The sequence below is a fragment of the Symsagittifera roscoffensis genome, chromosome 9, assembly GCF_963678635.1.
Source record: "Symsagittifera roscoffensis chromosome 9, txSymRosc1.1, whole genome shotgun sequence".
Taxonomy (NCBI): domain Eukaryota; kingdom Metazoa; phylum Xenacoelomorpha; order Acoela; family Convolutidae; genus Symsagittifera; species Symsagittifera roscoffensis.
Window position 1 is genome coordinate 10,217,560 of NC_087070.1, and position 24,981 is coordinate 10,242,540.

Genomic DNA, 24,981 nt, shown 5'->3' on the forward strand with positions numbered 1-24,981 from the left:
AGACGTATGTTCAGACTTTGCAGGCCGATGTTCAGACTTTGCAGACTTTACCCTGCGTGTCGATTATTAATTGTCGTTCCACCACGCGGATCGTTTCAGCTTTTGCAGACTTTTTGTTCAGACTTCGCAGACTTTTGTTCAGACTCTGAAGACTTTGTGTTCAGACTTTGCAGACTTATGCTCAGACTTTGTAGACTTCTGTTCAGACTTTGAAGACTTATATACAGACATTGCATTATTTAAAGACTTTACAGACTTATGTTTAGACTTTGCAGACTTATGTCTAGACTTTGCAGACTTTATGTTCAGACTTTGTATTCTTATGTTCAGACTTTGCAGACTTACATTCAGACTTTACACACTTTATATTCAGACTTTGCAGGCTTGTTTTCAGCCTTTGCAGACTTATGTTCAGACTTTGCAGGCTTTTGTTTAGAGTTTGCAGACTTTGACCTACGTGGCCACTTTAGTTTTTCGGTCCCCTCGCGGATTGGTTCAAACTTTGAAAATATTATTATGCTCAGACTTTGCAGACTTATATTCAGTCATTGCAGACTTATGTATAGACTTTGCAGACTTATGTTTAGACTTTGCAGATTGAGGTCAGACTTTTGTTCAGACTTTGAAGACTTTGTGTTCAGACTTTGCAGACGTATGCTCAGATTTTGTAGACTTCTGTTCAGACTTTGCAGACTTATATTCAGACATTGCATTATTTAAAGACTTTACAGACTTATGTTTAGACTTTGCAGACTTATGTCTAGACTTTGCAGACTTTATGTTCAGACTTTGTATTCTTATGTTCAGACTTTGCAGACTTACATTCAGACTTTATACACTTTATATTCAGACTTTGCAGGCTTTGACCTACGTGGCCACTTTAGTTTTTCGGTCCCCTCGCGGATTGGTTCAAACTTTGTAAATATTATTATGTTCAGACTTTGCAGACTTATATTCAGTCATTGCAGACTTATGTATAGACTTTGCAGACTTATGTTTAGACTTTGCAGATTGAGGTCAGACTTTGCAGACTTATAATTAGATTTTGCAGACTTTGACCTGCGTGGCGTCTATAAACTCTTGGTACCCACGCGGATCTGGTTCAGAGTTGACAGACTTAGCTTCAGACTAAGCAGGCTTAAGTTCAGACTTTGCAGACCTTTTGTTCAAATTTTGCAGACTTATGTTCAGACTTTACAGGCTGATGTTTAGAGTTTGCAGACTTGACCTACGTGGCCACTTTAGTTTGTCGGTCCGCGTGCGGATCGGTTCAAACTTTAAAAATTTTATGTTCAGACTTTGCAGACTTATATTCAGTCATTGCAGACTTATGTATAGACTTTGCAGACTTATGTTTAGACTTCGCAGGTTGAGGTCAGACTTTGCAGACTGATAATTAGATTTTGCAGACTTTGACCTGCGTGGCGACTAATATTAGTTGGTCCCCACACGGATCTGGTTCAGATTTGACAGACTTACGTTCAGACTTTGCAGACTTTAACCTGCGTGGCGACTATGAATTGTCGTTCCACCACGGGGATCGTTTCAGCTTTTGCAGACTTATGTTCAGACTTTGCAGACTTATGTTCAGATTTTACAGGCTGATGTTCAAATTTTTCAGACTTATGTTAAGACTTTGCAGTCTTTAACCTGCGTCGCGACTATGAATTGTCGCTCCACCACGGGGAACGTTTCAGCTTTTGCAGACTTATGTTCAGACTTTGCAGACTTTGTGTTCAGACTTTGCAGACTCATGTTCAGACTTTGCAAAATTTTGTTCAGACTTTGCATATTTCTGTTTAGACTTTGCAGATTGAGGTTCACACTTTGCAGACGTATAATTAGACTTTGCAGACTTTGACCTGCGTGGCGACTATGAGTTTTTGATCCCCACGCAGGTCAATTCAGACATTGCAGACTTTATGTTAGACTTTGCAGACATATGTTAAGACTTTGCACACTTATGTTTAAATTTTGCAGACTTTGACCTCTGTGGCGACTATGAATTTTCGATCCCCACGCGGATCGATTCAAATATTGCAGACTTCATGTATTTTAAATAGGAGTTTTTGTATTTCAGACTTTTCTATTACCAATATTTTTGTCGACTTTCGCGACTAACCGCCCAGGTTCTGTATGCAAATGTCCAGTTTTTCGCAACTTATGTTACAAATCGCAAGTGGTTTCTACAATATTGTGACTAAACTCTAGAGAATTTCTATCGATTTTTAGGTTGATGAAAACCAAGCTCGCTGTTTCCCTACTTTCAAAAACTTTGAAATTATGAAACTTTAAGGACCATTAAAACAATACTTAGGCTATGAATTTTTGGTTGGGGAATGCCATTTGGTGCTAACTTCAAGCGCAGATGTGCACACGGACGTTTTAGATCCAGATAATAGAGATTTTTGTAGCCAACTGAGCCCCATACCAAAGCACTCACTCCAAAAAACTGAGCAGATAAAATAGGTGATTTTTTTTCCGAAATTAGCTCTAAAATACATAGTTTATAATGCTTAACCAACATAATCAAGACCAGAAATAAGTTCTTAACGAGATTCAAAACCGACAAGTCAAAAAATGATTAAAAATGTTCATTTCGTCAGCTTAAAACGAAAAGGTGCTAGAATTTTAGAGATTTTTATCTTTCAGAAATTTTTTATTGATTAAATTCACGAAAAATGGTAACTGTCTTTTTTAATCTTGTGTCAAAACCTAGATAGACAAGTTTGTTATCAAATAAGCATAGTGCAATCTAGCTTCAAAAATTTTATCAGTTGATGTGGCACCAATTTGCAAGATCAACAAGGGTTCTTTTGACATGTCGAGTAATGTTCTCTCCCGGCAAAACCCATCATCAGTACAGTCATTCATCATATTTGGATTGTGTATTCACATAAAAAAACGTAGATAAATTTTTTCTAAGAAATACCAAAAAACTATAAGCTCTTTTGTTTTGTGAAAATTACCGAATATCAATGGTTTTGCAAGTTTTGATAGGACTTCATGAAATTCAAAAAGGTCCTTTTTTGAAGAGTTGACCTCCATACACCAAAAAAGCTGATCACACAACTTCATACAATAATTTTCTTACTGATGAGATAACCTGCTGTTCAGACAATTTCATACAATTCCGATCATTGAGAGCATGGAGAAAATTCTTATCATACGTTTTATTATGATTGTTTTTATAATTAAAAGGCTTCACTTTTAGTGACAAATAATAAAAGTGGAATAACATTTTTCAAAAAAAATAATAACCGTAAACCAGAGATTTACTTTGTTTCCGCTCTTTGTAGTTTCAGTCACACCAATGCAGACTGTGTCCTAAAATTTGATTGCTTTGGATAGCTAAAAAGCTTATTTTTTAACGCTGTTTATCGAGTAACCTGTACCAATAAAAAAAATTGAAGTTAACAATCTACTGAAAACCGATAGGTTTGAATCAGAGTGCAAACGAAAGTTGAAAAGTAAGCAAGAATTAATTTGAGCTTATCGGAATCAAAAAACTGAAAATATTTGGCGGAAATCTCGTCTTCGTTGTAAACAAATGGCAATTTAGTTAAATATAAACAAGGAAACATTCGCAGAGAGTTCACTCGCTTCTGAAGACACTTCACCAAAAATGGATGTTTATCAACCAAGTTCGTGGTTCCTATTCAAGCAATATATAAATATAAACCCTTTCAACGAAACTATTTTAGTGAAATTATAACCCAATGTATGAAAAATCAGAACTTTTCTTTTTTGGAACTGTTAGGTCTCATTTTTGAATTTTCGTTATATCTGATCGTATCAGAAAATATCAGGGGTCTTTTTTTGTACATGCATGGGCAGTAAACGATGGCCAATCAAAATTTGTGATTCACTAGTCTTTTTTTATAAATGCAAAGCTAGTTGTGAATATTTTTCCATTTGAATTGAACAAAGCAGATAATATACCCTTGTTCGAATCACACGGTTCGTTGGATCTAAAAAAAGTCGATCATTTTCCATAGCTTGAGAATTTTTTGAATATTGAAAAAAAAACTTCATGCACAAATAATAGAATTGTAGGACCATTTCAGTTTAGATTTCAACAAGTTTAGAGCTTAGAAATACAAAATCACCTTATTTGGTCATTTCAAATAGAAAAAATAAATTTTTTTTTTTTAATATGAACGCTTCCAAAGAATAAACCTGAATGGAAGTTTTTCTGACTGGATAGAAACTGAGAAAAGAGTGCCAAAAAACACAAAACTCGGTCAGTTTTTATTCAATATGATCAAAAAGTTAAGCAAAAACTAAAATTTCATGGGTTTATTTTGTTGCAGTATGCAGACGACTGCATGATATTAGCTTCATTCCTAATTTCAAATGACGTTTTGAATCAGGTATAGAAAAGTTTTTTTACAAGCTGACCACCCCTTTGCCGAGAATCAGTTGAAAAGTAGACCATCAAATTAGAAAATTGAGTTTTTTAAAAAAACGAGAAGCAACATGTGGAAATTGTCCGACGTGTAAAAAATTTTCAATATACAGCAAAAAATATCTGAAATTAGTTCAAACTCATTTTAAGAATATTTTGCAAAAAATAGTTGCCCAAGTAATTGAAACGATAAATCCTATTGAACAGCAATTCCAATATTATCTTTGATTGCTTTTCTTCAGTGATTAGATTTGTGTTATTTAGAAATAAACTGAAAAACTCAGACTTCAAACCTCTAAAGCAGTTTCTTACAAACAAAAGAACACCTGCCATTGCATCGAGCTTACTGACAGCCAGCTAAATGTAGAATAAACCTAAGAAATATGCAAATTACCTTTGATAAACACTGTTCAACTGCTTGTCTACGACATTTATTTTTTCTTGTGACATTAAAAAAGCAGCCAAAATTTTTTTGCAAGTTAAGTTACGAACATTTGACATACAACAACAACGTTCAAAAAAAACTATCAGAGATCTACAGCACAGAAATGCAACCTAATTGTATATGTACTTATAAACATGACAATTACTAGTTTTATTTTTATGAAAACTCTAGAATTTTACATTGCTCATAATTTTTATAGATTTTTTTAATATTCACTTTTTAATTTTTTTTTCGATAATTTGATTATTACTCTAACTCTTTTAAGCAGAAAATCTTTAGGCAGAAAAGTGGTACTTAAGAGCATTTGGACATGCTCGCGGAACTCTAGAATTAGTTTATAGCTGTTGACTGAATGTGACTCCAGACGCTTTGGAACAAATGTAAATAGCAGTATTGGAGCTACATTTTTTCGGGGTATTGAAAAACACGCATTTTTCACCACCAATCGAAATCAATTGTTGCCGGTTTGGAAAATTGTATGTCCTAACAGTTCGAAAACGATTTTGGGTTTCTTTTTTCTTTTTTTTGAAAGCACTGCAGACATAAGAGAGATAAGATTTCCTCCACAGATGCGTGTATGGTTTGGGAAACGGACACGCGGCCATTTTTGTCATTTTCACCAACTCTGGCAGTTCAAAACCAGTTAAGGATTTTGGTTCCTACAATTTTGACCGTCTTTCCTTTTCTACTTTTTCACCGGTCCTCTAGTTGGCCAAATAAATTGGGATTACTGCTGCAGTTTCTCTGTTGATGTCTCTTTCGACGGAAAGAATTGTTTTTTGCTCATCTGCAACTACTGCTCTTTGGTTTCAGAGCTCCTCTGAATTTTTGTTTCTCAATATCGGCGGGATCCTTGAAAAATTCTTGATCATTTATACAAGTGACGTTCTCTTGATAAAATCAGCGCACACGGCCAATGCATTTAGATAAACACATCGCCACGAAAATGAGGTGTCTGTTAAAACTCGATTTATGAAATATGTGTGTGCATCATAAATTAGCCTTTCGTTGTGTTTTTTGTCAAAGAGGTTGCCATTGTGAACATGAATAACTCGAGAGAATTAACAATGACACTATAATCTCTCGTTTCTACGTTTAGCAAGAATATCAATCTAGCAAAAATTGTGCATGTTTGGGTCAAAAAATTGAGTCTTGTTTTAAGTTTGTCTCTAATATGCTGCTCAAACAAATTTCTGTTCTAATTGCACAATTGCGTGGCCTTAATGAAATAATCCTTGCTATTGAGTGCTATCAAATTAATCCGGTCAATTAAAACTTTGGTAATTGCATGGACACTTATTGGACATTTTTGAGACAAATTTGAGTGGTAAGCAAATGTCTTGGACAATTTTTCCTTCGGACAGTGTTTTGCGGGAAATAAATGTCTGAAAAAAAATGTCCGGAGACGCTCAAAAACAGCTTTTTAAGGCAAAATTTTTCTCATTAGTTCATTCGCAATTGAATTAATTTTGTTGCAAAAAGTATAATGTCATTAAAGTATAATGTCATTTCATGGCTCTTAGTTAAAATGAAATAACTAAACAACCAGTTGTTGAGCAAGTAGCAGGACGGCTCCTATCAATCGATCACGTCATCCTAGCAAAAAATAATTTCAAATAAAAAAAACAGTTCAGCAATTTTTCTTAAGCTTTTGCAAGTAGCGGGGAGGGAGCTTACGTGCCTATTCTACCTTTCCCCTGGTACTATTTATCCATCCGAAAACATTTGTTTCTTGATAGCTCCAATTTAAGATTTTTTTGAAACTTTGAATACTTTGGTGACAAGACTAGTTTTCTTAAATAATTGAAAACTTCAAAAATTATATTACAGCTGCAATAATTTTTTGAAGTTTTTGAAATTGCTATCGAAAGAGATCTAACTTGATTGCCAAAACCACCGCTTTTGGTATGAAATTTTACAATAAAAAAAACATTCCGACAAAACTGCGGTTCTCCGTCGAAAACTTGTAACAGCTCGTTGATTCACCTTCCTCCGTGTGTTAATGAGCCAGAAAAAAAACAAAGATTGATTTTTTTTGTACAATCAAAACATCATCGATGGTGTTTTACATTTTCAATACCATCCAGATATGCACATTCAATACCAATACCAGATATGCGTTTTTTATTCTGATGTTTGACCTTTTTTTGAATAAGATTTATCTGCTGAGTTGTCACATGCGAAGTGTCAGAAATTACGACTAGGTTAAGCAATAAATCAGCAGCAAAAGAGTTATTATTCTGATAATTTCCACTTGTCAAGTCTTCAACTTGATTTATTATATTATTCAACTCAAGTTCATTAGTTGTACGTACGTATATGAACGAGCCCAATTACCTAAATAAAATAATGATAAAGTATTGATGGAAATTTTAGTGCTGATTGAAATTATCCGGACAAAACGGAAAAACAACTTGAAATTTGAAGCGCGTTTTTCTCAAATTACGTTGAGTTTGGGTGAAAATTGATGAACAGGCTGAAAATTCTACCAGAATTAATAGGGCGCAGTTTGTTTTCAATTTTCGAGCCCAATTTTTTTTCGCCGAGGCTCAACACAATTTGAGAAAAACACTTGACTCAATTTGAGAAAAACAAGTTTTAGTTTCTGAGTTTAATGCGGTTAACCCGGATCATTTCATTCAGCACTGAATGTAATAATGTACATTTTTATAGCCTTAATATTGTTTCAGTGGAATGAGCCATATTTCTCTCAATTGTTCCAAATAAAGAAGAAAGTGGCGGAATATTTTTTGTTGTTGGGGGTATTTTTATTCAGACTAAAATCATTTTGTTAAATAACCATTTTTGACAGAAATTTTTATATATCATTTGGAAGAAAACATCGTTGCCGTCATAAACTTGAAGCTATCGATGGTTTAAAAATCGCCAGATTGACCAATTGATGATAGCGATGATTCCAGTTTATTTTTAACGCGTAAAATCAATCCAAGCTAATTTGAGATGTGTTTAAAAATCCAAATAATCTTCAAGCACACGCAGAATTCATGACGCGGGTAGTTTTCAATGAGCGAGGGGAAGATTAGGGAAAACAAATAAGTTTTATCAATTTTTGGTTAAAAAGTCATTGCGACAACAGAGCCGCCATTCAGGGCTTCAACTTGATTGCCGTTGTTTCGTTTTGTTGTTCCGCCCACACTGAGGTTTTGTGCATATTAATTGTTAATAATCGATTTTCGTATTCAAAAATTTCGCCATTACAATTACAATTACACTTTAGGACCAGGCATCACCTTTTTTTTAAACACGACTCTTCTCATTTTAAAGACCCAACTAAATATTCTCATACTTTCCAATTAGTTATTCACAAGTGAAAAGAAGGAACTTTGAATTAGATTGTTTTATTCCGACCGACTTTGAATGCCTCAAAATAAAACCAAAGACATCAGTGTAATATGCCATCAAAGCCGTAGTGAGTGTGATTCAGAGTATATTTTTTTCCTATCTCTGATAAGTTTTTTTCTTTTTTTCTTAATGTTTTGATTGCCCGATTTCATCACTTTGGTCTACTTGCACAGCAACTTGTTATTTTTTCTAATCTTTTTCTTTAGTACTTCATTCAATTTCTTTATTTGACCCGTCCGAACTCATAAATAATACATTTAAAAAATGAAAATGCGCGCATAGAATAGTTCGAGATTAATAAAATGTTTCATTGCTTTTGTTTATCTTGAAAATCAATTAAAAAGGCAATGGATCTACCGTTCAATTCCCCCTTTCTCAAATCTTTTTCAGGGTAAACAAAATGGTTCCCAAGCTTATCACCCCGTGTTTTGTAACCCCCTTTTTCTTAACCCCCTCTCATATGACCCATAATCAGATAACCCCACTACAATTTAACCCCTTTTTAAAACCAATTGTTAGAATCAAAGTGAAAGTTACTTGAAAAGGATTCGGAACCATATCGTCGGTAAATATCAAAGTTTTAATTGAGAAAAATTTTGCAAACCAAAATGAGTTAACATGCACGCTGCTAAATGCGTTTTAGATTTGAACAGAAATGACCTTGCCGATAGTCTAGACTTTGATATGAACTTGAAAACGAATCTGACCGACATGATTCAAATTGGTGCTTATACAAAACAGTCCAAAACCATTTGAATTTCCTGACCTTGATCTTTTGGCGCCGACAGAATTGATCTACGCTTTGAAAACTCAAACATGGGCTTAATTAAAGATCAAAGAACCAAAGTTGGAAGAATAATTCCGATGACAACCAAAGGCCACATGTTATAGTGGTTGAAGCGTTAGTCTCAAAATCTAGAGATCAAAGGATCGAATCCACGGCGGCACAAAAATTTTCCAATTTTCCAAAAAAGTTGAATTTCGGGTAAAAATGATAACGGGTATACCAAGGGTACAATAAATGGGTTAACCTTACAGGGTTGGGCGGAGGGAAAAGAAAAGTCAACACCTTGTATATATTTATTATTTTGCCGGTTTCAAATCGACTCGACACAAACGAAAAATCAAGGAAAATAATTAAACTTGGAAAAAATTTTATTGCTTGGCAATATAGATTAAATAGCAAATATTTAACTCAAGTTCGCCATAGCGCGAAAGAAATGCAAATCAGTTTTTTCTTCGTACACATGCATAATATTCTGCACTTTTTCGTTGAGCACCCGGTATTTTTTCGTTTTTGTAAATATGTGCCCACTCGAGGCGTTATAAAATTAAGTTATAAAATATGGTCGCCTCGGATAATAATCTACAGTCCTAGTTTAATGCTACAATGCAATTCGTTTTATTTAACAAGAAAGAATTGAAAGAGTAATTCAATTTGGGTAGTTGCATTAGTGCAAGAATTGCATATCCATAAAAGTTTGTTGTTATCAGTACGTTACTAGCCCCGGGTTACCTGTCCATGGCAGTCCATCCCTGTAGCCATTCTTGCAGCCAGGCCTGGCCATGGTAAAAACCAGGTCAAAGTCTTGCAAGGATTACATTGGCTTTCCTGGATCCTTCTAAGAGTCCACGGCTGGATTTCAAAGAATTTTGAAAGGAACCAGGGCTAGAATTCTAGGTTTCTTAGTTGAAATTTAAAATCGGCAAATGACTACAAACCTGGCTGAAAGCCTAAAAAATGTCTCGCGCGTTTTTTATTAGTTGCGTTTTTATACAAAAAGGTTTTGAAATTATTATATGCATGGATATGGGCTCTACGAGTGGTCACGCAAAAAAAAGAGATTAATTGTTTAATTCAACAAAAAACCATAATCAAAATTGAAAAATTGTTCTTTGAGTATGGTAACCAATACTTTAGTAGACTTATCTCCTACTATTGAAAGTAAAATTTGAGCCTTTTAGCAGGCTTACATAATATCATTGATGCATAATTGATTAGGAGACATGAAAACAATTTTAGTCTGGAGTTGAGTTTCCCTAAAAAAAGGCAATTAGCATTTGGTTTTTCAATGAAACTTCTTCGTTTTCGGAAACAGAGCAAAGAAATTGGGCCGCTAACACTGATTGACGCGCAAGATAAACCTTGTGCTGGAAGCAATCACAACGAGGCAAGCAGTCGCTACTTGCCAAAACCGCGTTTAAAATTAGCATTTGGAGTTGTTAACTGTTTGAGTATCTTGAAAAAAGCGTCTGCCAAATAGCCGGTTTGCTAAAAAATGTAGCACCACTGAATGTAAAACTTAAATTTATCAGATGGGCTTTATTCATAATAACTTTATTCTTAATAAAAGTATTCCATTAAAACCCGGTGTAAAAACAACCGAGAAGCAAAATAAAAACCTACACATTGCTAATTTAACTTAGTATTTGCAAAAACCTGAGAATTATTAATGTAAGAGTTCGATTTTTTCGGCTCGTTTGTATAAATTACACTTAACACTGTAAATTGATTCCTTGCTTGAATCGACTAAAGTTTTCGTTATGAAATTGAAAATATCTCTTAGGAGATGAAAAAAAATTCATTATTAAATATATGCTAGTATTTATGTTCTCATTTGAAACAAAGTGTTTTTTCTTATTTTGAGTGATTAAGGTGTAAGCTGTTGATCAAAACTTGAATATAGCGGTGAATAAAAAAAACTCGAAAAGTTAATTTTTCTGGGAGCCACCGCCTAGCGGGCTGTGTGTATGTATACGTAGCTAAGATTACTTCCTTCTTCCACAAACGGTACTTGGTTGCCTTTGCGTGTAAAGCTGTTTTGTCCTAAAAAACGTATCTTTATAGATCTTGTAATAAAAGGATATCTTTAAAGGAGGTTCTCTTGCAGAACCTTTTAAAAAGACGCAACGCGACTTTTAAAAAGGTCTTGCAAGATAACCTCCCTTGATCGACTAGGGTAATGACTATCTTAACCCTCTAGATCACAAAAATGTGAGTTTTATATTGAGCTGAGTCTATTTTTAATTTTTTTAAAAAAAAATTTGATTTGACTGTGCACGGCCTATGCTTCGACTGTGCTCGACTTTTGTTTCGACTGTGCTCGACTTATGTTTCGACTGTGCTCGACTTATGTTTCGACTGTGCTAATGCTATATTTCGACTGTGCTCGAACTATGTTTCGACTGTGCCCGACCTATGTTTTGCTTGTGCTCGACCTACATTTAGACTGTGCTCGTGCTATGTTTAGACTGTGTTGGACCTACGTTTTGACTGTACTCGACTTATGTTTCGACTGTGCTCGACGAATGTTTCGACAGTGCTCGACCTATCTTTCGACTGTGCTCGTGCTATTTTTCGACGTGCTCGACCTGTTTGTTGTCTGTGCTCGACCTATATTTCGACTGTGCTCGACCTTTGTTTCGACTGTTCTCGACCTACGCTTCGGCTGTGCTCAACCTTTGTTTCGACTGTTCTCGACCTATATTTTGACTGTGCATGACCTATGTTTCGCTTGTGCTCGACCAATGTTTCGACTGTGCTCAACCTATGTTTTGACTGTGCTCGACCTATTTTTCGACTATGCTTCACCTGTGTTTCGACTTTGCTCGACCTATTTTTCGACTATGCTTGACCTATGTTTTGGCTTTCTTGACCTATGTTTCGACTTTCTTCACTATAATCGGGTTTGTTTCGACTTTGTGCTGGAGTTAAAATTGAACCTCGTCCAAGGAATTTCAGTAGCAAAACTGCACTTTCTCGACTTTCAAAGTCGAAACTTAAGTCGAGCAACTCGACCCGGGATTAACCTGAAAGTAAGAACAAAATAGGAAAGATTTTAAAATATATGGTTTTTCTGAGAAAATATGTTTAAGCAATTTAGATTAATATTTTGTTTGGGCGTTTTCCAAGTCATATTAACATTTATTTGGACTCAATTTTAAGCAAATTAAGGCTGACGCAACAATCAGGATTTGACAATATTTCTGTCCAGCAAGTTTCTTAGGGTTAAGAGAATAAGTGGGCGGATTTATGAGTGGGTGGACGCCCCCTCACAGGGATTGAATCCCTTGCCGACCCAAAGGGTCTCCCTTTTGTACTTTTTCAGACATCCATTTTTGGCTGACGGGCCTTAAAATGTTTCAAAAAGTGCCTGAAAACACTAATCTTGCCCTGTGTTTTCAACATTTTGCCTGCGGCGCAGAAAATATGGCCAAGACAGGTTCTTTTTAGTGCTTTGAGAGAGCTCGCAAAATGAGTTTGGTCGACCTAAAAGAAAGGTCGTCAAAATTTTTGAAGTCTTTTTTTTTATCCGCTTCTCTCCCCAATCTCGATAAAATTCTAGATCCGCCCCTGATATAAACTATGATTAAGCAGAAAGACGAAATCGGAGCAGTTTCGCGTTGTCAGAAATTGCTGTTTGCAAAAATTCGTTATTTTTTATTGTTGTTTTTTTGGATGTATATCTTATTTATAGTCCCGTTGTAATCCTTGGTCAAAGAAATTTTAGTTTGCGTAAGTGTCGTCTGATTTAGACTAATTTGAAATTTTGGCGTTACAAACTGAAGATTTTGATTTCAAGTTGATTAATTTGATTTACAACTGTAAATTGTTCAGTACGTTTGAATTTTTACTGATGAATTGTTAAGCTTGTTTGAGCACAGCGTGTGGAAAAAGAAAAACCTGACTGGACTGCCCCCATCAGAGCAAAAGTTTGACTTTTTCCCTTAAAAGCTGTGAAAATCATTTTTTCGTTTTTTCAAGTTCATCCTCTCTTACATTATATAAATTTTTAAATGGTCCGTTTTTTAGTAGTGTTATAAGATACGCAAATTCCTTAATCATCACGAGGCCGAACTCTGCGTTTTGTGAACTGTACACGGATTCGGCAACATGTCAAAATCAGATTTGTCGCGGCATCGGCAACCTTGCTTTATTCTTTTGCTCTTCTTTGCTGTTTTGGATTCCACAAGCAAAAAGCTAAAACACTGTACCGCTCAAAATTGCTCCAAAAATAGACAAAATTGCGGAACCCCAACAGTTTTTGCGAAATCCGGAACAGTTTTATGGAATCCACCAACAAAAAAAAGGTACAGTAAAAGTGATATGTTGCGGAATTCGCGAAACGTAGGCGGAATACGCGTTTTTTTGCAGGTTCTTGTAACATATATAGTTACCTCTTAATATTACATTTTTGAGTTCACACTTTCCGGATCTCAAACACTAAAAAAATGAACAACTTTCCGATCTCATTTAGTGAAACAATGAACAAAATTTTGATCTCAAATACTGAAAGAATGAAATTTTTCCCATATCAAATAGTGAAAAATTAACACTTTTTTGGTCTCAAATACTGAAAGATTGAACAACCTTCCGATCTCAAATACTGAAAGAATGAAGAGTTTTTTGGTCTCAATTACTGGAACAGTGAAAAATTTCCTTTTTCAAATACCAAAAAATGAACACTTTTCCGGTCTCAAATCCTGAAAGAATAAAAACAAACTGATTCAAGCTATTTCGTTTGTTATAATGCTGAGTAAAAACGTACATCCAAACACTAAAAAGGTACATGCACAGTTTTAGTTGAACAAGGGTTGAAGATTTGTTTTTGGATTCATCATTTGCTTGTTAAACTTTTAATAGAAGCTTTTAACTTTTCACGCAATGACTGGTTCAGTTCAGTATAAGAAACCAAAGCTACGATCCACTTAGAATAGAGTAGTTCGCTTACGTTTACGGAATCCGCTTTCCTCTTGTGAAAAACGCTTACTGTTGCGTATTCCAGAACAACTAGCAGGATTCGTTTGTTGCAGAAATCGCTAAGAAACAAATATGCCGACAAAAATCACGGTTAAGGAATTTGTACGCGGAATCCATCGAAATGTGGTAAGTGGAACCCACTCACATTTTGAAAAATCTCTATAGACTTGTGTCTGGTATCAGGAGCACACGGTCATCAAATTGTGCGCCTATCTAGTGTACAGTTTGGCCTCGCAATGATTCAATATGGCATAGTTTAGTTCACACTTACGCTCAAACCGAACCAAATATATCGTGCCTAATTGTCCCAACTGGTAAACAGTTAACTTCAGATATTTTTTTACAGTTTTACAGACGCAAAACGGTTAGAAATTTAAATTTTCTCACGAAAAAAACATCCGGAACACAACCGCTTTATCATTTGTTCGAAAATTAAAACAATTATTCTCAATTTGTTAATAATTTTTTTTTCAGCTGTAGTTTCAGGTGATTCAAATTTTTTGAGCAAAAGTTAATCCATTTGAAAAAAAAAAACAAAAAAATTTAATTTTTCGGGTCTTTCACAATACACTCGTGAACTGCAATGTATATTTATTGTCTACTCACTGTTCTGAATAATAAGACGCAATGAAATTCAGTTTGGATTGTTAAGCGATCCATAAGTTTTGACAAATCCAAAAAAACTGCTAATTCTGCGTGCATTAAACCTCACAAAAAATATCCTCGATTGAAACATTTTTTCGTATTTGAAATTAATCAAAAACCAACCGCTAAAAATTGTGTGTTTGAGAGGTGAAAAACGTCTGTGCTTTTTTGCTACTCTGTCAAATTTTTGGGTTCAGTGCTCCATATGGTTTTTTCAGCGAAGTGGCGTAAAATTTGATTTCATTTTCATATTTCAAGTTTCAAGTTATGTTATAGATTTTCGATCAGCCATGCTATGTATTAACATTGGGTTTAGAATCTACAAAATATTAAGATAGGGAATAGAAATTGTAAAGTTTCACCGGTAATTGGTAAGATAATGATAAGAAAAATGGTATTTTTGGATTTTCTGCTTAGAAATCTTGAACTTTTAGGGAAAATCTTTGGCGCGCATTATATAATTGATGAATATCATTGTTGTAGATTGTAGAATGAAAGTATTACTGAATGTTTTTTGGGTTCATGGCAAGTCAAGGCTAGGAAGGTTGCGCAGAACTTGAAAAGTTGTTTCCTTTTTCTATGAAAAAAAAAACAAAATCTGAAATCTGAAAACTTCAAATCACGATAAGATTTGATCCAATTTGAGTTATAACTTGTTTTATATGGTGTTTTAAATACCTATGTTCTTTTTAGCGGAAGGTATATGGAAATCTACTGAAACTGATTTAGAATCCTGCTCAAGGTTTTTGTGAAAAAAAATATAAATTACGAAAAAAGTGTTTAAATCACTGCATTGTTTTTTGAGTTTACAGCAACTTCATAGTAAATAATCATGAAACCAACAAACAACCACATCAAATATAAGTTTATCACAATACATTAGTTTTACCAAGTTTAAAAAAACTCCGTCAGCTTGAACTTGTCTCTTTGGATAAAAACAATAAGTCCTTTTTTCTGATCCTATTTTGCAGCCATATGATTTGCCGTTTTAAATCCTCTGATTACTGACGTTGGGTTGATTGCTTCATCTAATACTCTCCTAAACTTTGCTAAAAGTCCCTCTTCAGAGTCTTCTAGAGCCCGTTTGCTTAATCCTTTGCAGCTAAATTTAAACTTGTTTGACTTGTAGACATAGCAGCAAAACCTTGTGATTTAAAACATAGCAGCTTGCACACTTAAACTCCTCGTTAAAACATTCAGGCTCCCGTTTTTTGTGCTTTTCTGTGAGTACTTTATCAAAAAAAATCAATAACTTCAAAACCCCGTAAGATTCAATCTAATTTGAGCTATGACATGTTTTTTTATATAAATTTTTAAGTATTCATGTTGAATCTTGGAGGACGAATACTGAAAATTTAAGAAAAAAAAGTGTTAATGGGATTAGAATTAAAATATAAAGAAATTATCTAAAATACTGCCTTCCTTTGGAAATTTTTTGCAATAATTTACAATTACAAATATTAACTGCCTTTTGCATAAAACTATTTATAAAACTCAAAACAAGCAATTATTTACTATTACACAATTTTCTGGTAGAAATTAAAAAGAAAAAGTCTGACTAATTTGCGTAATTCGGGAAATCATTTGACGATAGTTTTCTAAAAAGGAGTGAGTTAATGCTTTTTTGCACATAGAGTCGGCAAAGTGGTAAGTTTTGTCCCATGAAGGACTCATGATCCGGTGTTCTCTTCTCTCAATGCCTGGAGTTGAGTAAATTATTGCAAAAGGGTATTTTTTTTTGTTTGTTGAGGAGCATCATCAGAGAAATAAGATCCAATGTACTTGAATCTGAGCTCAGAAATTCTTTCAATAAATTTTACGAGCAAAAAGTTATGCATTTTTTACACTTGTTAGCTGATTTACCACTGAAAAAGACAAAATAAAATTAGGAAAAAAAGAGATGATTTAGATGCATTTAGAAACTGAACTGACAAAGACCCATACACTTGTCTTCTGTAGTGAACAAGGTTTTTGAACACTGCTTTGAAAACTAGGTTGTGTAAATTTCTCGAAACTTTATTTATGCATCATTCAATGTCTATTTTACAATGAGATTTAGGTCCGAAGAAAAGAAGGATAGATAGTACAGCGAGAAAAAAAGTAAGAAATCCCGAAAAATCTACTGTTATTATACACACCTGAAAACTCAGGAAAACTCGTTCCTATTAGCGACACCTCCAATTCTGCCTATTTGAAGACTTGATAATGTCTTCCCAAAGACTTCTGTTATTTGCTCCAAAACAAATCGGAAAAACATCTCCAATCTCAAGCTTTCTTCACAAAAATTATTGATGACGCAACTGTTCAGCTGCATCTTGTCAAGCAAAGAACTAGAAAACAGTGTCTTTTAAAATCTTGTACAGGACGAGCTTGAACTGCCTTGCTTTCACTGTTTGAACATTGGGGCAAAAATGAAAAATTACATCTAAATAAATAAAAGCTCCTCCACCTCGAATAAAAAACAAATATCAAGAAAATCTGGTGATAGCGGAAAGATGATCACAAAACGATCCCGCAGCAGCTGAATTTGTATACATTGCAGCTGCTAGACTTCTTATTGGAACGTTATTGAAGAAATTTTCCTGTATGAACTGTTTTTGATGGAATGATAATTGTTCTTGATATAGTTTCCATGTAATTGTTTTAGGTTCCATTGCAAGTTCTGATGAATAGGTTCAACTACTTTTTTTAAAAAATTTTTGTAGTAGAGCGAAAAATCACCAATTTGTAGTTATTTGGATTATCAGACAACAAGGTTTAAGCTTAATTCGAACTTTGGTTTATGATATTGAATATTATTCTGAAGTAAAAAAAATCAATGGCAAGCCTCCCATAGAGTGAAAAATTAACACTAGTTCTAAGAAATTGCTCTATCAGTGTAAAGTAGTGCATCAAATTCGTTCGCGTTTTCTTCAAAACTATATCCATGAAAGCAAGAATTCCTTTTTCACTCATTGCTGTTGTTCGAAATTTGTGTTTTATGAGGATATAATCCATTGGCGTTGTAGGCAATTGTATTGTTTAAAAAAATGAAATTTTGATAATAGAGAGTATACGTGATTGTCAACATAAGTTAAATAAGGTCAATTTTCCTCATCTGAGTATTCCTTTGCTTTTGCATTTCGTTCTGCTTTGTCTTTCTTGAAAATATCAAACAATCTTGCTCTGATTAATTATGGCAAAGATGAGACTACGCATATCCAAATAGAGCTTAAAGTCTGGATCAATATCAACTTCAAAACCGCTTTCATCTAAATATGTACTGAGAAATACTTCTTCCGTGTAAATTGAAATAATTGTTTCCATAACTGGTTTTTGGTTTTATCAAATAACTCCAGAAAAGAGTTTGTAAAAAGCCTTGTACCAAAAATGGCTAATATGATTCAAATGCATTTTGTATTGTTAAAAAAAATTTTGCGAGAGCAACTGTTTTCGACATAATTTTTCGAAAACTTGATCTGGTTCTATTAGTTCTACCCTTGTAATTTTCCCACGTCCCATCTGTTTCCAAACCGTTTCCTGTTCTAAAACGTTTGCAATTGTTTATACTTTTTTGGTCTACTAAACTTTTCTTAACGCTGGAGCACCAATTTCAAAACAATCTGTTTCAATTCTTTGTGCACAGCTGGGCTATTTACTTTTTAATAAAGGGTATCGCGGTTCTCCCGAGAATTTGCGCAGAAACACTAAAATTTCTTTCACGCTCTGCATGTCCAAAAAAACGGAATGATTAAGCTGAATTTCTAGAAACTACTTCGATTGAAATTTTATTCGAAACTGATTAATCGAAACTCATTGGTATTAAAGGACAATGCTTGTCTTTTCTACGTATACAAAAGGGAATTTTGTACCTTTACCATCCCTTAGTTCTATCTTGATACCTTGATAAGAGTTTTTCTGACTACTTTTTAATCCGTAAATTCTTTGCAAATGAAAAGAAAACAATGCAGTAAAGGGATATTATAAAACCTACCATATCATATTCTTTAAAAAGACTAAATTTTATCAGAGCTTGTGCTTCTATAATATTGTAAGAAAACTGAATATAATGTGGTCTCTCACTCAAAACAACCTTTGTCTGATTTTGTTCCTTGTCTCAAACAAAAACCTGACTCAAATCATCTTATTGAATAAGAAACACCGATTGGTCCTCAGGTATAAGAACAGCTAACTTATATATAATTTTATATGCTGATACATAAGTTCGATTATCTTTTAATGCTTGTGCAGCTAATCGTTCTCGAGTTTCGTTGTTCGCGGCTCTAACTATAACAACCATAGTTGGATGCAACCCAGGTTCAATAAACTTCGCTTCAACCTTCCTATTGTCTTTGTCTTTGAAACTTTCTCCTCCATCTATCAACGTGAAATTGTCTTGGAGTGCAGTTTGGTACAAAGGCCGGCAGGATGTTTCTGATTTAGCAACCGCCCATTCTCTTTTCAATTGGAATTTTAACGAAAAGTTTGAAAAATTATTAAAACTATTGTTTTTAGTTTTGATAAAAGTTAAAAGAAGCAATAGAAACGAACTCGATATTGAAAAAATTCATGCGCCGGAAACTAGCTGAAAACTAGCTTGATAGTAAAAGAATAACTAAAAACTGGATTTTAGAGCTATAATAAAAAAAATTAACCTTTAGATTTTCCTCATCATTTTACTCCAAAAATGCATGCGTAAAATTGGTTTTTTTTATTTTTTCAAATGTCTATTGAAATGAAAAAGGTCAGCTTCCTTGACATCTGAAAGTGAATTTCCAATAGATCTATCAATCCAAACTTTCATTGTAGACACAAAATATAAAAACTTTGTAACAAATTGTTCACCATGATCTTCGATGTAGAGGTATATGTTTCAATGACTGAATAGCTCTCTCTGAAAATGCAGCTGTTGATAACTCATTGTTTTCAAACTTCAAAATTTTTTGTTTTGCAAAAATTTCAAAGAATCTTTGCATTTTCTGTTCCTTTGTCAACCCAAAAACTCTAGGAGTGTTTTTTCCAGAATTGGTTTTGAAAGCTTGCAAAGTGTTTTTGGCATAACTTGTTTTCTTTGTTTGAATTCCAATAAATCGCTGAAGAGCCAGCAAAAAGTAATTAACTCTATAGTTTTGACTCGCTAGCTTGTCTACAAAAACCAAGTTTGCACCCCAAACATCTTTTAGATTTTTTGGAAAGCTTGAGTTTTTCTGAAACGTATGATTGGTGGTTCAAAATGTTTAAAAGATATTTTGTTTTGAGAAACAATAATCAAATTTTTGTATGCAAATGCTTTTCTTACTGCGCAGTGAAGAGTTTTTGCATGATGAAATTGATAGTTGCTACAGCTTCAAACATAAACTTTTCGTACGAAAATTAATTTTTGAAATTTGGGCATTCTTAGTCATCCAAGTTTCCTGTATTCGTTTTCAGAATTTCTGGCAAACATTTTTCATTTTTTATAATCCAAAATAAGGAAAAAAACAGAAATGCTTAAGATGCATTTAGATACTGAACCGACAAAGACCCATACACTTGTTTTCTGTAGTGAACAAGGTTTTTGAACACTGCTCTACAAACTAGGTTGCGTAAATTTCTCGAAACTTTTATTTATATATCATCCACTGTCTATTTTACATCGAGATTTAGGTCCGAGGAAAAAAAAGACAAGATAGTAAAGCAACAGTAAAAAAAATCCCGAAAAATCTTAGGTTGTGATACAAACCTGAAAACTAAGGAAAGTTCGTTCTTTTCAGCGACATTCCGAGTTTGTTAATTTGAAGACTTGATAATCTTTCTCCCAATCTTCCGTTACTTGCTCCAAAAAAAATTGGAAAAAGATCTCCAATACAAGCTGTCTTTACTAAGATCGGGATGACGCAACTGTTCAGCTGCATCTTTCCAAGGAACGAACTAGAATGTAGTGTCTTGGAAAATCTTTTAATTGACGAGCTTGAAATTTTTGGTAACTGCCTTGCTTTCATTGTTTGAGCATAGGGGCGAAATTGAGAAGTTACACCTAATGGAAAAAATGCTCTTCCAACTCGAATAATTGTAAGTTTTCTCAAATAAAACTCATGAAGCTGAAACACTTTTCACGAAACGATCCCGCAGCAACTGAATTTGTACTCATTGCAACTGCTAGACTTCTTACTGGTACGTTATTGAAAATATTTTCCTGTTTGATCTGATTTTGACGGAATGATAATTGTTCTTGAAATAACTCCGATGTAATTGTTTTGAACACAATCTTGGGCATACCCAAAATGAGGACAAAAAGAGATGATTATGATCCATTTAGATAGTGAATCGACAAAGACCTATACACTTGTCTTCTGTAGTGAACAAGGTTTTTGAACACTGCCTCACTCGAATATACACCGAAAGAATTAGAAAATTTAGCTTCTCACAGAAATGTACGCTGCCCTTCCTCTAAAATACTATTCGTTAAATCTTAGGAGTATTTTCTCGAGAATTGGTTTGAAAAGCTTGCATAATTTGAAAATCTTGAATTGGTTTGAAAAGTGACTTTAGCATAAATTGTTTCCATTGTTTGAATTCCAATAAGTCGCCGAAAAAACTGAACAACAAGCAAAAAAAAATGACTCTATAGTTTTGGCTCGCTGGCATGTCTACAAAAACTAAGTTCATACCCCAAATTTATTTTAGATATTAAGAGAAGCTTGAGTTTTTTTGAAACGTCTGATCGGTGGACCAAAATTTGTAGAAAAAATCTTGGTTTGAGAAACAGTATTCAAATTTTTCTGCGGTTTACTTTAGCTTCTCACAGAAATGTACGCTGTCCTTCCTCTACAAAACTATCTATTAAATCTTAGGAGTGTTTTCTCGAGAATTGGTTTGAAAAGCTTGCATAATTTGAAAAGCTTGAATTTGTTTGAAAAGTGACTTTAGCATAAATTGTTTCCATTGTTTGAATTGCAATAAGTCGCCGAAAAAACTGAACAACAAGCAAAAAAAAATGACTCTATAGTTTTGGCTCGCTGGCTTGTCTACAAAAACCAAGTTCATACCCCAAATTTATTTTAGATATTAAGGAAAGCTTGAGTTTTTGTGAAACGTCTGATTGGTGGACCAAAATTTGTAAAAAAAATATCTTGGTTTGAGAAACAGTATTCAAATTTTTCTGCGGTTTACTTTAGCTTCTCACAGAAATGTACGCTGCTCTTACTCTACAAAACTATCTATTAAATCTTATTTTTTCAGATTTTCAAAAAGAATCAAAATTTTTCTCCCGCTTTGCCATTTTTTAATTTCAAGTGTAGGTGAAACACTAGTGGTTTCCAAGTTGGTTGAAGTTACATCTGGAAAATTGGTGAGAACTTGCTAAGAATGCTACTCAAACTGTCCTTCATCATATATTGTGGATAACATTGTTGGGACACTTTCACAGGCCAGCGTTAACTTTATCAGAAAAAATAGGTACATAAGAACTAAAAGTATGTTAGTGAAAAAAACTGTTACATGTAGGTCCAAAAAGTTTTCCTGATTTTCGTTCATATTTTTCTTCGTAAAAAACAAAGTTTCACGAATTTAATTACTTATCGCCCACTTTTATCGCCTAACTTAACTTGAGCAGAGAAAAGCTGATTATGATTATCTTTTCAAAAAAGATAATACTTTAAGATTAACATGACGTTTCATAAACCTTTTGCAAAAAACTCTTGCTTCCGGAGCTCAATTATTTAAATATTTGAGCGATAATTTGAAAAATGTATACGTCTTACTTTAGTTAACGTCCAATCAAACTGAGAAATTATTGATTCTGTATCGAAATCTTGCAGTTTTGAGGTTTCGAAACTGTTAAGGAAACTGCCACTTCTCCCGTCTTGAACATTTCCGAGTGTCTTTTGCGAAGACACGTCAAGGTCAGCGCCTGCAACTGTGTTAAAACTACCATTCGATCCTCGTATGTTTTTTGTCACGCTGGTGGCCGAAATCTTTTATATCTTTCAAAATTTTTGTCTCCAACGTCTCAAGAAAACAATCTAAGTTTCCATCTGTTTTTGTAAAAGCTGCTGCAAACTCAGCATCGATCAATCGAATAAGGTAGCCGGGATTCAGCTGAAGCCTGTCTAAAAGCATTAGTGCCATACACAATTAATGACGGTTTTTCTCGGGCTTCGTGCTTCTGGTTGTTTTCCGAACGAGGATATTTGCTTAAGCTTTCCTTCATTACTCTGCGCTTAGTTCTTTCACAGTGTGTACTGTGTTTCGTACGCGCGTGTTTTTTAAAACAAACTTTGATCGTATGACACTTCCGAAACGTGTCGATCAGTTTTCGCTGCGCATTTGTTTTTGGTGACATAATCCGCGTTCCGATTTTAGTCTGAATATTACGTAATTTTGGTTGTCCTTTTTGCCAATGCTCTCATGAACCGAAGGATTGAGTAGCCTACTCACTGCATTTTTTCTCGCAACCACAAACATATTATCTAACAATGACACTTTCGGGGCCGTTCCCACTGGGTGCGTAAATAAATAGTCTACCAAAAACATATTCTTCCACGGGATATGTTCTATTTTGCAATTGAACGGTGACAATCAATCTGCCCACTGTACTAAGCTAACCGCCTTTGTGTTATTTTTGGATTCTTTTCTTCCAACAAACGATTCTTCTTTTGTGTGAAAGTCGCTCACTGCCACAAAGAAGTGTTCCATGACCCCGGTTTCTTGTTAATTTCTCCCAAATAGTACAATTTTTGGTTAGTAACATTTTTGGCCCAATGCAAGTTTCCACAGGTCCACAAATTCATTCCCACTGTTTTCTTGCAAAGGTGCTTTTTAAAAAAAAACACATTTAACCCTGTTTTCCTGCCAATAAAAACATCTTCGACTTGAGTCTCTTGTCTGCCTCGTCCCGTGTGCTTTCCTTAAAGTAGCTTTTCTCCGTCAGTCCGACGTGTTTTTTCGTCTCTCTAGGTTCTTATTACTGCGTTCTTTCGACCTTCCCTTTCGTTCTGCGCTGTTGCGTCCTCAGTTCTAAGTGGCTCTTCTAAGGTCGGGTATAGGTTTTCTAGTTGCGCAACTTCTTCCAATAGCTCTTCAATGTCTTTTTCTTCTTTCGCTATCACGACTTATTGGAACTTCTGTGCCCAATCTTCCCAGGGTATCGGTGGTTTTTGTGAGGGATCACGCCAAAAATCAAATAGACCGCGGTGGTTCGATTTCGTTTGTGACTGCGCCATAGGGAAGTTTTCTCGTTGTGGTTAGGACAACGTACGTTAGAATCTAAAGACGTAAGAGAATATACTTTAATTCACATAAATACCGGCGATACGTAATAACAAAGCTGACTTTAACGTTGACCTTGGTAATGCTAATGAGCTATGTAATACACAATAACGTTATATTTATATAGATATATGTTTAACAAAAGTCTCCTCTACGCACACTCGGATACAATGCTTTTCCCCATTTTTCAATTGGTCGGAACAACAATTCAGCTCTTTGGAAAACTCCAATTTTAGCCTTCCTGAAGACTTTCATCATTTTTTTTCTATTCATTCTTCATCATTCTTTTATTCACTTTTTATCAGTATTCATCACTTTCATAGGGTTTATTTGTTTTGTTTATTCCATTTTTTTTTAAAATTATTTTGGTTCTTAAAATTAAATTAAAATTCTTTCTCGGCCTTCTAACCATTCGCTTTGTTCATTTTTATTCATAGATGCTCTTGCCCACCCACAAACTTTGATGAAAAACCCTAGGATTCAGGTGCTTTGTTCATTCTTGTCTCGCAGAAAAATATCAGATGCGAAGAAACGCTGCTTGAATTTTTTTTCTTTTTTTTTCAGTTGAGACTTTAAGTTGAATGTTCTAGGCTAAAAACTGTTTAATGTTCCAGCCAAATTTATTTTCGAATCCAATTTTTTTTGACAAGCCTTGATAATTTGTAGGGGGGTTGTAAAGTTGGGCATTCGAATGTGAGGGGGGAGGGGGGGTGGGGTTGGGTTAAAACTGGGGCACTCGATAGTGTAAAGGGCATCTATTGCTTCGTTGACCTTTATTTTTTTAGAAAGCCAAATAAAGACCTATAAACTATAGCTACAAAGCTTCTGTTTACTTAAATAAAGATAATGATATCCTATCCGCAAAATAAATGAAGCCTCGCTTTCCCATTTCCCCCGAAGTTCTTATTAAATTTTCATGCCATTTTTGCTGTCTGAGCTCAATCCAAATTGAATTGGCTGAAAAAGCTATTCGTTACAGATAAAAAAGGCGACAATTCGTCTCAAAGCAATTGACCAAAATAAATTGAAAAATAATTGGAAATGAATGAAGATAGCTGCCCAAATATCAAATGTCCATGCCTGAAACGGGCTGCTAATCTACTTACTTTTTTGCCAACCAATCTAAGCTTT

The 24,981-nt window shown here is 34.4% G+C and overlaps 1 protein-coding gene across 1 annotated transcript in view; it reads right to left on the reverse strand.

The window, feature by feature from the left end:
* LOC134854554 (uncharacterized) overlaps nucleotides 1–24,981 on the reverse strand; it is a 245,060-nt gene that overhangs the window by 168,311 nt on the left and 51,768 nt on the right. The gene's annotated exons all lie outside the window — the stretch shown is intronic.